Below are 12056 nucleotides of genomic sequence, written 5' to 3' on the forward strand. Positions count from 1 at the left end.
ATTTTTATACTGAAAGAGGAGCCTCATCATTGGACAAGACAAACATTTCAGATAGTGATAAGAGCTGGAAAAAAAGATAAGAAAAGGACTAACCATTAATCATAACAATATCTACTTGGTCCCCTTTACTTAGGGGTGGGAGGCTGAGGGGAGCTTCACTCATTAAGGAGACAAATCTCAGAATCCTTGTCTGGTTTGTGTCACAGAACTTGGGTTTAAGACCTGCTTCCAGCTCTTAAATAGCATGTGAGTTTCAGGTCGAACTACTTATGCTTTCTGAATCTCTTTTTCCCCATTTGCAACTTGAGGATAAAAGTATCTGTCCTACCTACCTCATGGATAGAGAATCGAGTGTGGAAATATATGTGAAACCACCTAAAAAACTGTGAAACATAAATATACAGTACTATTATTAATTTCTAGTGATAAATTTAACTTGGTGTACTATGATATCAGATCTTATAACAGTCTGCTGTTTCATTTTATTAACTATTAATCAGTACATTAATTATTACATATGTTTATATATATAAATTTGGAACTTTCCAAGTTCCATTGTTAGCACTGATTTTGATTTTGATCAATTCCCCAATAATTACAGCATATAAAACTATCTAATTTGCCACACGTGTCAAATGTCAACAGAAACAATGACACAAACCATGTACTTGTATTATTACATGCTAGAAAGTGTAGAAATGTAACCTAAGTGTTCACTGAACAACTGGCGAATCTCAGCCACGGCGATCTTGGTCCCCAGGGGACATTTGGCAATATCTAGAAACATTTTTGGTTGTCATGCTGGGGCACTGGCACCGAGCAGGTAGAGTTCAGAGATACTGCTAATCATCTTACAACGCACAGGACAGTCCCCACAATAAATAATTACTTGACTCCATACGTCATTAGTGTTGAGGCTGAGAAACCCTGCCTTAAAATGTTACTGCCTGTCTCATTACAAACACTAAAATACAAGAACAAATATGCCGAAAAATCTAAAACCAAAGCATTCAAACTCTGTCAAGGACCCAAACTTACTAACAAACTCTGTAAATACAGCCAGAACCTGCTTCTCCCATCTTGCCTCAAGGAAGCGCACTCCAAATGCACGGATACCCGGACTCGAAGGAGCTCATTTCTAATCATAAGAAAACTTGAACCCAATTTGTATGAAGAGGCAGGAGAAAGGAACATATGGTCTCCATAGGAATAGTGCTGAGGGAGAGAAACCCTTATAAATAAAGTGGGCAGAAAGCGGGCTGCTGCTAAGGGCCTCAAAAGCTAAGCGTCCATTGTGGAGCCCCATTGGGTCTATTTCAATTCAGCAGGATTCCTTCCAAATGCATATTAACAGATGAAAAGACAAACCAATCTGCAGCAAGGGATGCCTAACAGGACCTCAGTCGACAAGCATGGCTGGTATTCAGCAGGGGAAAAGCAATAAATTCCACAGAGACAATAGCCCAGCTTTTTGCATAGTTCATCACCTTAGTAAGCCAATTTCTCGCAAGCAGGGTCTCAGCACTCACACCTGTTTTCATAAAAAAAAAACTTTAACATCTGCAGCATTGCTTACAGAAGTGTTTGTCCAAGGGTTCATGATGTACTGTTGGCTCATGAAATTCATTTAATGATTTAATACCAGTATTTTCAAAGGAATAGAATAGAATAGAATAGGAATGGAGCAGAGACTGTAATAAAATAGAAAATAGAGAATTGTATCCCAATAATGGTAAAAATTGTTCTATGACATTAAATTTTTTTGTGTGCTTGTATGTTTGCCTGTATACTGGGTGGTGAAGTAAAATTATATCTCCTTGAGTAATGGTCTGAAAAAAGAACTTGAAAACAATGATTTATAAAACCGCAAGTAGCAGTTTCATCAGAATGGCACATCCATTCTAATAAAACCCAAGGACAACCCAAGTCTAGAGAGTCTTGAAACATCCAAAAAATTATCACCCAAGGCAAACACTTCAGGTAGAGAGAAGAAAAGCGAGAGAGAAAAGGACTCTCCGCTACTGATGTGCAGTTCTGGGCACCACATGTGATGTCCTCACCCTCCTGCAGGCTACAGATTAAGAGAAACTTTCATTGGACATTCAGACCCTTCCTATGAAGTAAAAAAGAAGTCAGCCAAAGAACTGAGTCTTGAGGATGTGTGAGATTCTGCTAGATGAAGAAAGAAAAGGACATTCCAAGGAATAGAAAATGGCACATCCAAAGACACGGGCGCTCCAGGACCACTTGCTGAATCCGTTAGTGACTGAATCAACAAGTGAACTAAGCAGAGAAAGCCCCCAGCTTGTTCAGGAAAGGTGACAAGGGCAGCAGGGGCTGAGCACAAGTGTCATGGATAACGTTGAGAGAGGTGAGGAGGAAGAGGTAAGAGGGGAAGGAGGGATGAGGGAGAGGAGGCTGGGGGAGACCTTGCCTGTCCCTGCCCATCACCTTCACGCCCTCCCCACTGTCCCCAGGACCACCACACATGAGCCATCTCCTAGGGACACTCTGGGACACCATCTGGGAAGGAGTCCACAGTAATCAGTAGCTTGAAGCCCAATGTGGGAGGCAGTGTTGGCAAAAGAAGAAAATGTCCTTAGTGTTCGCAGAAACTTGGGAACTGATGTGAAATAGGAGTTCCACTCACCAACTCAACTTGAATTTCCGCAGACCCGCCTATACATCCACCCGTGTGCTGGGCACGGGAGAGAAACAAGAGTGATATATGATCTGATCCCTTCCCCAGAGGGGCTTATCAGCTTGTGCAGGAAAGGGGAGCAATGATTAACAGGAAACATTTGTAGAATCAATAAGCGAGTTTACAACAACTTTAACAGCACTGAGTTTATGAGAGACGTGGTGAGACCAACAGTCCCACAAATATTACTGGTATGTTTCTGGAATGCCAGTGAGTTGAGAGGCCCAGCTACCTCTGAGCCATCACAGAAACTGAAAATATTTCAGGGGTTTTTTAAAAATCAACTTTTCAATAAAAATTACAGAACTAACATAGTCTAAAATAAAACCATCCATGTAAAGATAAAACTTTTTTATTTTTCTTTCAAAAATTATCAAAATGCATCTCATATATTTTCATCCCTGCTCTTTCTAGCACAGTAGCATGGATTTTTTTTTTTTTTTTTTTTTTTTGGTATCAAATGTTGGGACTTCCCTGGTGGCACAGTGGTTAAGAATCCGCCTGCCAATGCAGGGGACACAGGTTCAAACCCTGGTCTGGGAAGATCCCACATGCCGCGGAGCAACTAAGCCCATGTGCCACAACTACTGAGCCTGTGCTCGAGAGCCACAACTACCGAGCCCACGCGCCACAACTACTGAAGCTCGTGTGCCTAGAGCCCATGCTCCGCAACAAGAGAACCCACCACAATGAGAAGACTGTGCACCGCAACGAAGAGTAGCCCCGGCTCGCTGCAACTAGAGAAAGCCCACGCGCAGCAACGAGACCCAACACAGCCAAAACTAAATAAATTAAATAAATAAAAATTTATTAAAAAAAAAATCGCTGACCTTAAAAAATATATATATCAAATGTTGAGTCCCACTCTGCATTTTCTCCCAAGTGTACTTCAAGTCTCATCCACAATTTGGCCAACAGCCTGGTCTCTACAGACCTTATACTGCTTTGGTGACAGCTGGAACCAAAGATGCACAAGATTCAAAATGGTTAGCATGACTTTTAAATAACCCTCTTTTGTAACTTGGGATTCAAAATGGTTTGCATGACTTTTAAATAACCTCTCTTTTTTAACTTTTAGGAACATGAGCAATTCCACAACAAGCGAGTTCAGACACGGGTAGGCACCTCCCAAGCTTCAGACCAAGACGAAAACAGCAGACCATGCGTCGGAATCCCAGGCTATAACCACATGGCTTCTCACTGACTCGGAGACCTGTCTGTAAGGCACGTGCTTCAGTAAATCAGAAGCAGGCATCGCACTCCTAAACCTCAGTCATGTTCTGTGGACAAAATATACCGTGGTCATTGTACCAGGTTATTCTTAGCAAAGTATTTCTTCATTATATACTGTTCCATTTAAGTTAAAAAATGAACAGGCTTAAACCACACATTTCTCCCCTCATTTAAACAGGGGCTTTCCTCACCCTCATAAATGTGTAACTATTTTTCTTCCATTCGGCTTGTAGCCTGATTGAAGCCTTCATTTCTATAAGTCTATGTCTTAGAGCCACAATATAAGTTGTTCTTGGGCCTGAAGGTAAAATTAAACCAATCACTGCTGAACTTTTCCATAAATCATACATTACTCAAAATAAACCTGATAAGATTTTAGCTACTAACTTTACAGAAACTTTCAGGAAAAAAAAAAAAAAAAGAATAGCATTAGTACGTATAGTTTAAATTTCATAATTTACAGGAATTGGAAAGTTTTGATACCTCAAGTAGATGCGCATGCAGAGAGACAGGGAAGGATTTAATATATCCTGAGATGCTGTGTGCCAGGGCTACCCAGGGCACAAGAACCCCAAGAGCTTAGCTAATCATCCCTGTTTTATAGGAAAGGGAATGTTAGCCTCCAGGGATTAAATAATTTGACCAAGATCCCGAAGGGGCAAAGGTAGAAAGCCAACCTGGATTTCTTTAATTTAAAAAAAAAAATACATGTATTTACATCAATACAATTTTAAATGTTTCTGTACTTTTTAAACCTGAAAACATCCCATATCTTTTTTTAAAAAGTACAATCTAACTCTCAGTTTCCTCCTTTAGAAGAATGTGATCCATGCCCCTTTCATAAATACCTTTCCCCAGCGGTATCCGTTCTCCAAGCAGCAAAGGCTTCCACAGCTGGGGATGGGAACATGATAAAATGAAAAACTACAATTTTAAGTTAACTTAAGAGCTGGAAGTTTAAAATGTAGTTATTCTATTCTGCTGCTTTGCAACAACATTGCACAAACGAGAGTTTTGTTTTCTTGATAGTTTAAGCTACATGGTCATTATTCTAAGTATCAAGACCATAGAATAACCAAGGGGAATCTTCCTGAAGTTTCCATTTCATCTAATGCTAAGTAATTTAAACATTGTTGCCATAATAAAGAAACATAGAGCATGAAGTAAAATATAAAATTTACATTTTGAGATAAAACATAGGAAGTCAATGATATTTAGCATTTACATTAGGTTGCTTTAGCTACCTCATCGGGTATCCTAAGTAGGAAATATTTCCATTGAATAATGGGATAAATGTTTCCTGAGCAACTAGTCTGTGCTAGAACTGTTCTGGGCCCTGGGATATAGCAATAAATACACCTCCCCCCCCAAAAAAAAGTCCCTTTCATGGAGCTTATATTATAGTGGGGAGACTGAACGATAAACCAGGAAGGTAAGTAAATTATATATTAGAAGGTGATTAAGTACTTTAGCAAAAAACTAAAGGGTGAAGGGGGAAATAGGCAATGTGGGGAGAGGGGAGCTATAGGTTTAGAAAGGGGAGCAGAGAAGTCCTCATGACTGGTGACATTTAAGCAAGGACTTGCTGGAGGGGAGAACATGCGGATTCTGGGGAAAGAAAGAGCCTCTGAAGCAGAGGACAGAAGGTGCAAATGCCCAGACTGGTGGACACGCAGGTCAGCTCGGCTAGAGCAGGAGCCGTCAGAGGGGACGAGGAGCCAGAGGGCGCAGCCGAAGGGACATTGTAAGGACTCTGGCTTTCGCACTGAGATGGCAAGTCACGATTAGAGGGCTGTGAATAGAGAGGGCTCATCATGGGGCATGTTTCAAGAGGACCCCTGCAGCTGCCCCGGGGATCTGGACCGCTGGCAGCAAGGGGGAAGCCAGGGCCTGTTGGGCTGGGAGGGTAATTCACACGAGAGGTGATGTGGGTTGCACTCAGGTGGGAGGGTTGGGAGTCTGGAGACAGGTGAACGGAGAGCCAACAGGAGTCTCAGGTGGTTGGGAGTGAGCGGTGACAGGTCAAGGACGACATCGCGATCTTCACACTAAGCCACCGGGAGAATGGGGAAGGCAGAGCAGAGCGGGCTTGGGAGGAAGACAAGGAGGTGGGGTCTGCTTTTGTCAGGTGGGAGATGCCCATTGGACATCAAAGTGGCAACGCTGAGTAGACACTGGCATTTAGGAGCCTACAGTTCCAGGGAGAGATGGGCCTGAGGTACAAATTTTCTATCACCCACGTGAAGATGGTACTTAAAACATACACTGGGGCTTCCCTGGTGGTGCAGTGGTTAAGAATCTGCCTGCCAATGCAGGGGACACGGGTTCGAGCCCTGGCCCGGGAAGATCCCACATGCCGCAGAGCAACTAAGCCCATGAGCCACAACTACTGAGCCCGCGTGCCACAACTACTGAAGCCCTTGTGCCCAGATCCCGTGCTCCACAACAAGGGAAGCCACCGCATTGAGAAGCCCGTGCACCACAACAAAGAGTAGCCCTCGCTCTCTGCACCTAGAGAAAGCCGGCGCACAGCAATGAAGACCCAACACAGCCAAAAATAAATAAATAAAAAATAAATAAATTTATTTAAAAAAAAAAAAAAACATACACTGGATGAGCTCCCTGAGGGAATAAGTAAACAAAGGGAAGAGAAGAGGCCCAAGGAGGCCCGGTAGTGCTCCAACACCAAGAGGCCAAGAAATAAGGAGAAACAGGAAGAGCGGTCAGTGGATCCAATTAAGAGGAAACCAAGAAAATATGTTGCTGACAAAGCCCACTGAAAAGAGGCTTTTCAGGGAGGAGATCACGAGCAAGTACCAAATGCTTCTGATAGTTCACGTAACAAGGACTGAGAACAGAGCCCTGGGCTCAGCAACGTGGAGGCTATCAGTGAACTTGACCGGAGCAGAGTCCAGGTGGAGAAAGCTGGGTTGGAGTGAGTCTGAGGATGAGGTCCATGAAACTGAAGATGGTGAATAGAGACAACTTGTCAAGGAGTTTTACTGTAAAGAAGAGAGAATCAGGCGGTAGGACTCTAAACAAAGTGTGGGGGGGGGGGGGGTGTCTTCAGAAGAAATCTGAGAATTTGATGTGGCAGGAGAGAGAGGGGAAATTCTGGTGTTGTCCTTTATTAGCCAAAGGGGAAGGAGGCTTCTCCCCAAGCCTGTTCATGCCCCAGAGGGGGAACTGGCCCTAGAGCCATGACGCTCTACTATTAGAGAAACTTCAGAAAAACATCTGAGAACTAATAATAAACACACGAGGTAAGGCACCAGGACAAAAGGGTATCAACTCTAGTAAGGAACTTTTTGGCAAATTATTTCTCACTGTGTCTTCTTATAATTTCCAGGTTTTTTTCTCTCTAGGTCACATGTAGGGTAGAAAAAGTAAGTCAAGGTTTTTGCTATGTTCCGGTTACTTCTGGGTTTGGGGGTCGTTTTGTATTTAACTTTTGATTAATTTGTGATCATGCTATCAATTGTCAATGGAATATATATGTATATACATATATGTGACTGTGTGTGTGTGTCTGTGTTCCATGAATGTGGGTACACTTTTCATGAAGCTCTTTACTCTCTATTACCTTTTGATATCTTGGGTTTTCTTGGCTTATGTCTGTCTGTGAACAATGCTGCCTTTCACTTGTCACTCTACCTTCCAGGAGTGGCTACAGATGACTTGAAAACAAATCTATTTTCATTCTCTCCACTCAGAGTTTCTTTTCACTGGCTTTAATGGTATGGACTTTTAGCTTTTGTCTTTCCCAGCCCATACACTCTGCATCTCTTTAGCCCTTCACATCTCAGCAATCCTACTCAATTCTGCAACTAGAGATGTGTCAAGGTCAAGTACAAAAACAGGATGGGGATTATTATTGCTTTCCAGTGTTGTCCTAAAGATACCCAGGATTTCTAAACCTTTATTTAAGTTTTAGGAACACCCTGGACCAACTTCATCCCAACACTATCTGCAGCACTTACCACGTCCCTTTCCTAGAACAAAATGATTACTTAGTCTATCACTTTATATGTAAAGTTTATTTTTCCAAAAGGGCCTTACATTACCTTGGCACCAAAGTTAAAGTCCATCTGCTGTCTTCTGTTCCCTTCCAGAGCCTCTCCTGTCAGGCACAGAACTAATGAAAACGTCAGTCTTCTATTAGAGTGGGATCATGGGGAAAAAACCTCTCAATATAAGGCCACAAAGAGGGACAGATTGACAGATGAAGTCTAGCCAAAGCTGCCTTGTCATATAGGTTAACACATGGGCACCTAACTCTCTCTCTGGCAATAGTCAATGGGAATGATGACCATCGACTGAGTGTACAGCTTTGAACTTCATTAGGATCCAAGAAAAACAAAAGTCTTTGTCTTGTCTCTGACTAGAGCTTTAAGCCTGTCTGGTTTGGTAAGTAATTAAGTATGTAAGTCAATGAAAGAAAGGAAGGAAGGAAGGAAGGAAGGGAGGGAGGGAGAGAGAGAGAGAGAGAGGGAGGGAGGGACAGAGGAAAACGGGTAAGTATGTGTCAATTTATAAAGATATATCAGAATGAGCCAAAGTATTCCCAATTAAAGAAACAGGTAGTGTAGGGAAAGACCAACAAGCTAACTGGTATCACATCCCAGCTCGGCAACCAACCATCTCAGTAACTTTGGACATGCCATTTCATTTCTGTAGGTTTTCAGTTGTCCCATCTGAAAAATTGCCTAAGGTCCCTTTTCAACTCTACAATACTACAGACTATAAATAGCTGACAATAGAGTGTACGATGTATTCCTGGGATACTGACATTAACACCTCCTAGCATTTGGGAGTCCATCTGAGATAGAACTGAATAATCAAAAGACACTCAACCCACCATTACTAAAATTCAAACTGTTATAAACACAATGTTTAGAACCTTTCTGTGTCAACAGTCAGAAATTCAGGTTTATCAACTACTAATATTATTTCTTTTCCCTGTCTCTAATATTATTGCTATTTCTTTTTGAGTCCATACCTTTATCTAATTTTTTTTTTTTTTTTTTTTTAGTTTTTCTAGTAAAACCATTTTATCTTGTTCCTTACTTAAGGAACACAATTTCAGATGACAAATGCAAATTATTACTTATTTATTTATACTTATTATTACTCCCCTTTTAAGGGATCTCACTAATGGGGTTTATTATCTTTACGTAAATGAGTCTTACAAAGTGGGCTAAACCTGAAGGCACAGACAGACACAGAAAGGGGCCCCATCAGATATTTAAGGAGTGTGAGCTTTTCCCTCCAGGCTTCTCTCTGTGTTGTTTCCACATTCATTCGATAGCTGTTGAATAGGAAGAGGTTGTAGGGACCCTACACTAACTTTATACTTCTGAAAAAGGGAATATGGCTCTTCTCAAACACAGTCTTGGACCACCAAGACACAATCATCTGCTCTACTTAGTGGTTAAGTGAAGGACCACTTCAGAAGGATAATCTCTTGGCAAGGAGCCCAGCCCTTATCTCGCACTTCCAGGCATCCTAGATCAGGCCTGGGGTAAGGAGAAGGCTTTGCAAGTCACTCCCTCTGCACTAAAGTATTGAAAGAAAGGTGTTATCTACTTGCATTCAAAACACCATGTCAGTATGGAGTGGAGTCAGAAGGTTCTTCAACAGACTTCAGTTTCTGTCTACAACCTCTGGTGAAAATCAAAGTGGTTGACATGTGTTAATGTGACTACACAAGAAGACAGGTGGGGCTTGCTCTGTCCCTGCTCTACGTGGCTGCCGGCTCTGTCACAGCAGCAATTTCTACATTCAAAGGAAGAGCAAGAAATAAAACACTACCAGCATTTCTATTAGTTCTAACCTACCTGGACAGCACTCACATTCCTCCATCCCTAAAAGACATTTCTGTAAAGGAAGACACACATTGAAGAGGCACACACATCACCCACCCTAAAATAACTCATAACCTCATTCAACTGAAAGTAAGTACAAAACTAGAATCCCTAAGTATGACGGAGGGCCACAGTGAAACGCTGAGACGTGTTAGGGAAAACTCTAGCAGCTGTTCTGCAGTACACTGACTTTCCAGAAATTCTATAAATAATCTTCCAAGTTACAATGACTTCAAGAAAGCTTCCTATTTCTGTCTCTCCACCTACCAATTTTCCGAGAATTACATGCTTGGCCAAATTAACATAAAGCTGAGGGAAATACTCTGCCGAGCGGGGTTGCTCAATCCTTGCTGATAAACTCAGCGCTCAGACAAACGCCTAATGAATGAGCCGCCCCTGAGGGATTATGACATGACTCAATCATCCTACTTCAATAAAGCACTCCCCGCAGCCCCCCTCCACACACACACAGATGACGAAGGATTCCCTTTCTTTCTCAGAAAGTTGGAGACAAAAGTTAAGGATAAACATGAATAAAGAGTGAACATCAAATTACAAGTCTAAAAAGAAACTCTTAAACCAAGGAGCTCACTCAAGCTCAAAAGTAAGGCCTGAGGAAGTTACATAATGAGCAGGAAACTATAAGATATAATCTCTGCGCACATTTTCATTTCCCTTCGTGCCCTGAAAGAATTAACTGGTAAAGATAAGGTCATAGTCATTAGTGCTTTCACATGGTCAGACTGAGGAATGGCACTTTCTTGAGATAGCAGGAAAAATAAATCCATACAACGTATACCATCAGCTTTGGGAGAGAGTTAATTAGTAAAACGGGATGGGCAGCTGTGATAAATCACCAATAGGTGTGTGAAAGCATATAGACACTCAACTTGAAAGGGACTGTTCCCTCATGCACACCAACGTGGGCAGCCCAAGTACAAAATAATGTAAAACAAAATGCAGCACATGATGACATGTTACCAAAAGGAACATTTCAAGAAACACTGATATTTCACATATAACATGAAGTCTCAACTGCAAAAGGGGGAAAATAAACATTTATACCCTTACCTTTGCCAGAACTTTGGATGCAGCCGGTTCTTCTCAGGCTCTTTTAATTAGTCCACCAAGTTTCCCAGAGTCAAGGTCTATATACACATCCGTGGACTCCCTCTTCTTCCTGCTCACACTAAGGCAGGAAACAACGTCTAACACTTCAAATGCTCGGCCGTTAAGAGCTAAAAAGAGATCCTGTGCAGTGCTGGATATATTTTTGTCTGCTAGCTACACACCCTCATCATGTTCAATTTTTTCCATTGGTGGAGAAGTATGATGCAGACTTAACCAGAAAGTGGTTTTCCATGGGCTGCCGGCAGCGATTAGGCAGGACAGCCTGCCATCAGGGCCTCGGAGCCGGGCTCGCCCATGACTGCGCTGCTGTTGGCCTCGCATTCCAGAATTACCACCAAAGTTCCATAGGAACGCGGCTCCAGAGTTTGCTGAATAAAGGTTTACTCACTTGAAGGGAGCCTCAGCTGCTTTTTTAAGCCTTCTCAGCAGGAAGAATACACACCTACCATCCTTGTGTTTAGAGCGGTAGTAAACATTCTATCTCCAAAACCACAGCTGGAATGTGACGGTCATAAAAACCCTGCCTCAAGAGCAGCCCTTCAAAATAATGTTGTGATTTGCAAAATAGCGGGTGTATACTTACTCTGTGTGCCTTGCTGGAGTTGCTTCGTTTCTCAGTGAAGTAGCAGTGCCCTACAGCGCCCTACATCGGAAGTCCCTGTTATCTCAAAGGGTCGCTATTTTCTCAAAAATTAACATTGAATTGTTAAAAAAACAAAAAAAGGGATAGACCAGAGGTTCAAGGGTTAAGTCTTGCTGTACCTTTTGATGAAAGACCTTCCATTTAAAGTATGCCCAAAAGATAAAGCAACATTTTCAGATCATTTTATATTAGTTACTGGGGATGGAGGGGTTGCCAAATGGGAAAACAAGGTTACATCTGTGGAGCAGATTTTCAATTTTAATTTCAGTTTCAATTTTTGAAATTATAGCCCATAGAAGAAAACAGTTTAAGCAGAAGTTTCCAAGTTATCCTGGACAAACACATGGCAAGAGTTTTTTAAGAAAATACTTTTCGTAAAAAAATGTGAATGGCTTTATACGTGCAACAGACAAGATTCTTACATAATATTAAAGATTCTAGTTTAGACATATTAGCTTTTAATTCCTTATCGTCCATGGAAAAT

The 12056-nt window shown here is 41.8% G+C and overlaps 1 protein-coding gene and 1 long non-coding RNA gene across 8 annotated transcripts in view; one reads left to right on the forward strand and one right to left on the reverse strand.

Moving 5' to 3' along the window:
* Positions 1 to 12056, forward strand: part of LOC309667022 — a 398987-nt gene that overhangs the window by 351979 nt on the left and 34952 nt on the right. The window lies entirely within an intron of this gene.
* TIAM2 (TIAM Rac1 associated GEF 2) overlaps positions 1 to 12056 on the reverse strand; it is a 262449-nt gene that overhangs the window by 114178 nt on the left and 136215 nt on the right. For 2 of the 7 annotated variants that reach the window (XM_082474390.1, XM_082474394.1), the window contains one exon: positions 10870 to 10978. The exons of the other annotated variants lie outside the window; for them this stretch is intronic. The gene's annotated coding sequence lies outside the window, so the exon portion shown is untranslated. The remainder of the gene's footprint in view (positions 1 to 10869; positions 10979 to 12056) is intronic. 7 annotated transcript variants of the gene reach the window in all.

Source organism: Balaenoptera physalus (assembly GCF_965194825.1).
Source record: "Balaenoptera physalus genome assembly, chromosome: 9".
NCBI lineage: Eukaryota > Metazoa > Chordata > Mammalia > Artiodactyla > Balaenopteridae > Balaenoptera > Balaenoptera physalus.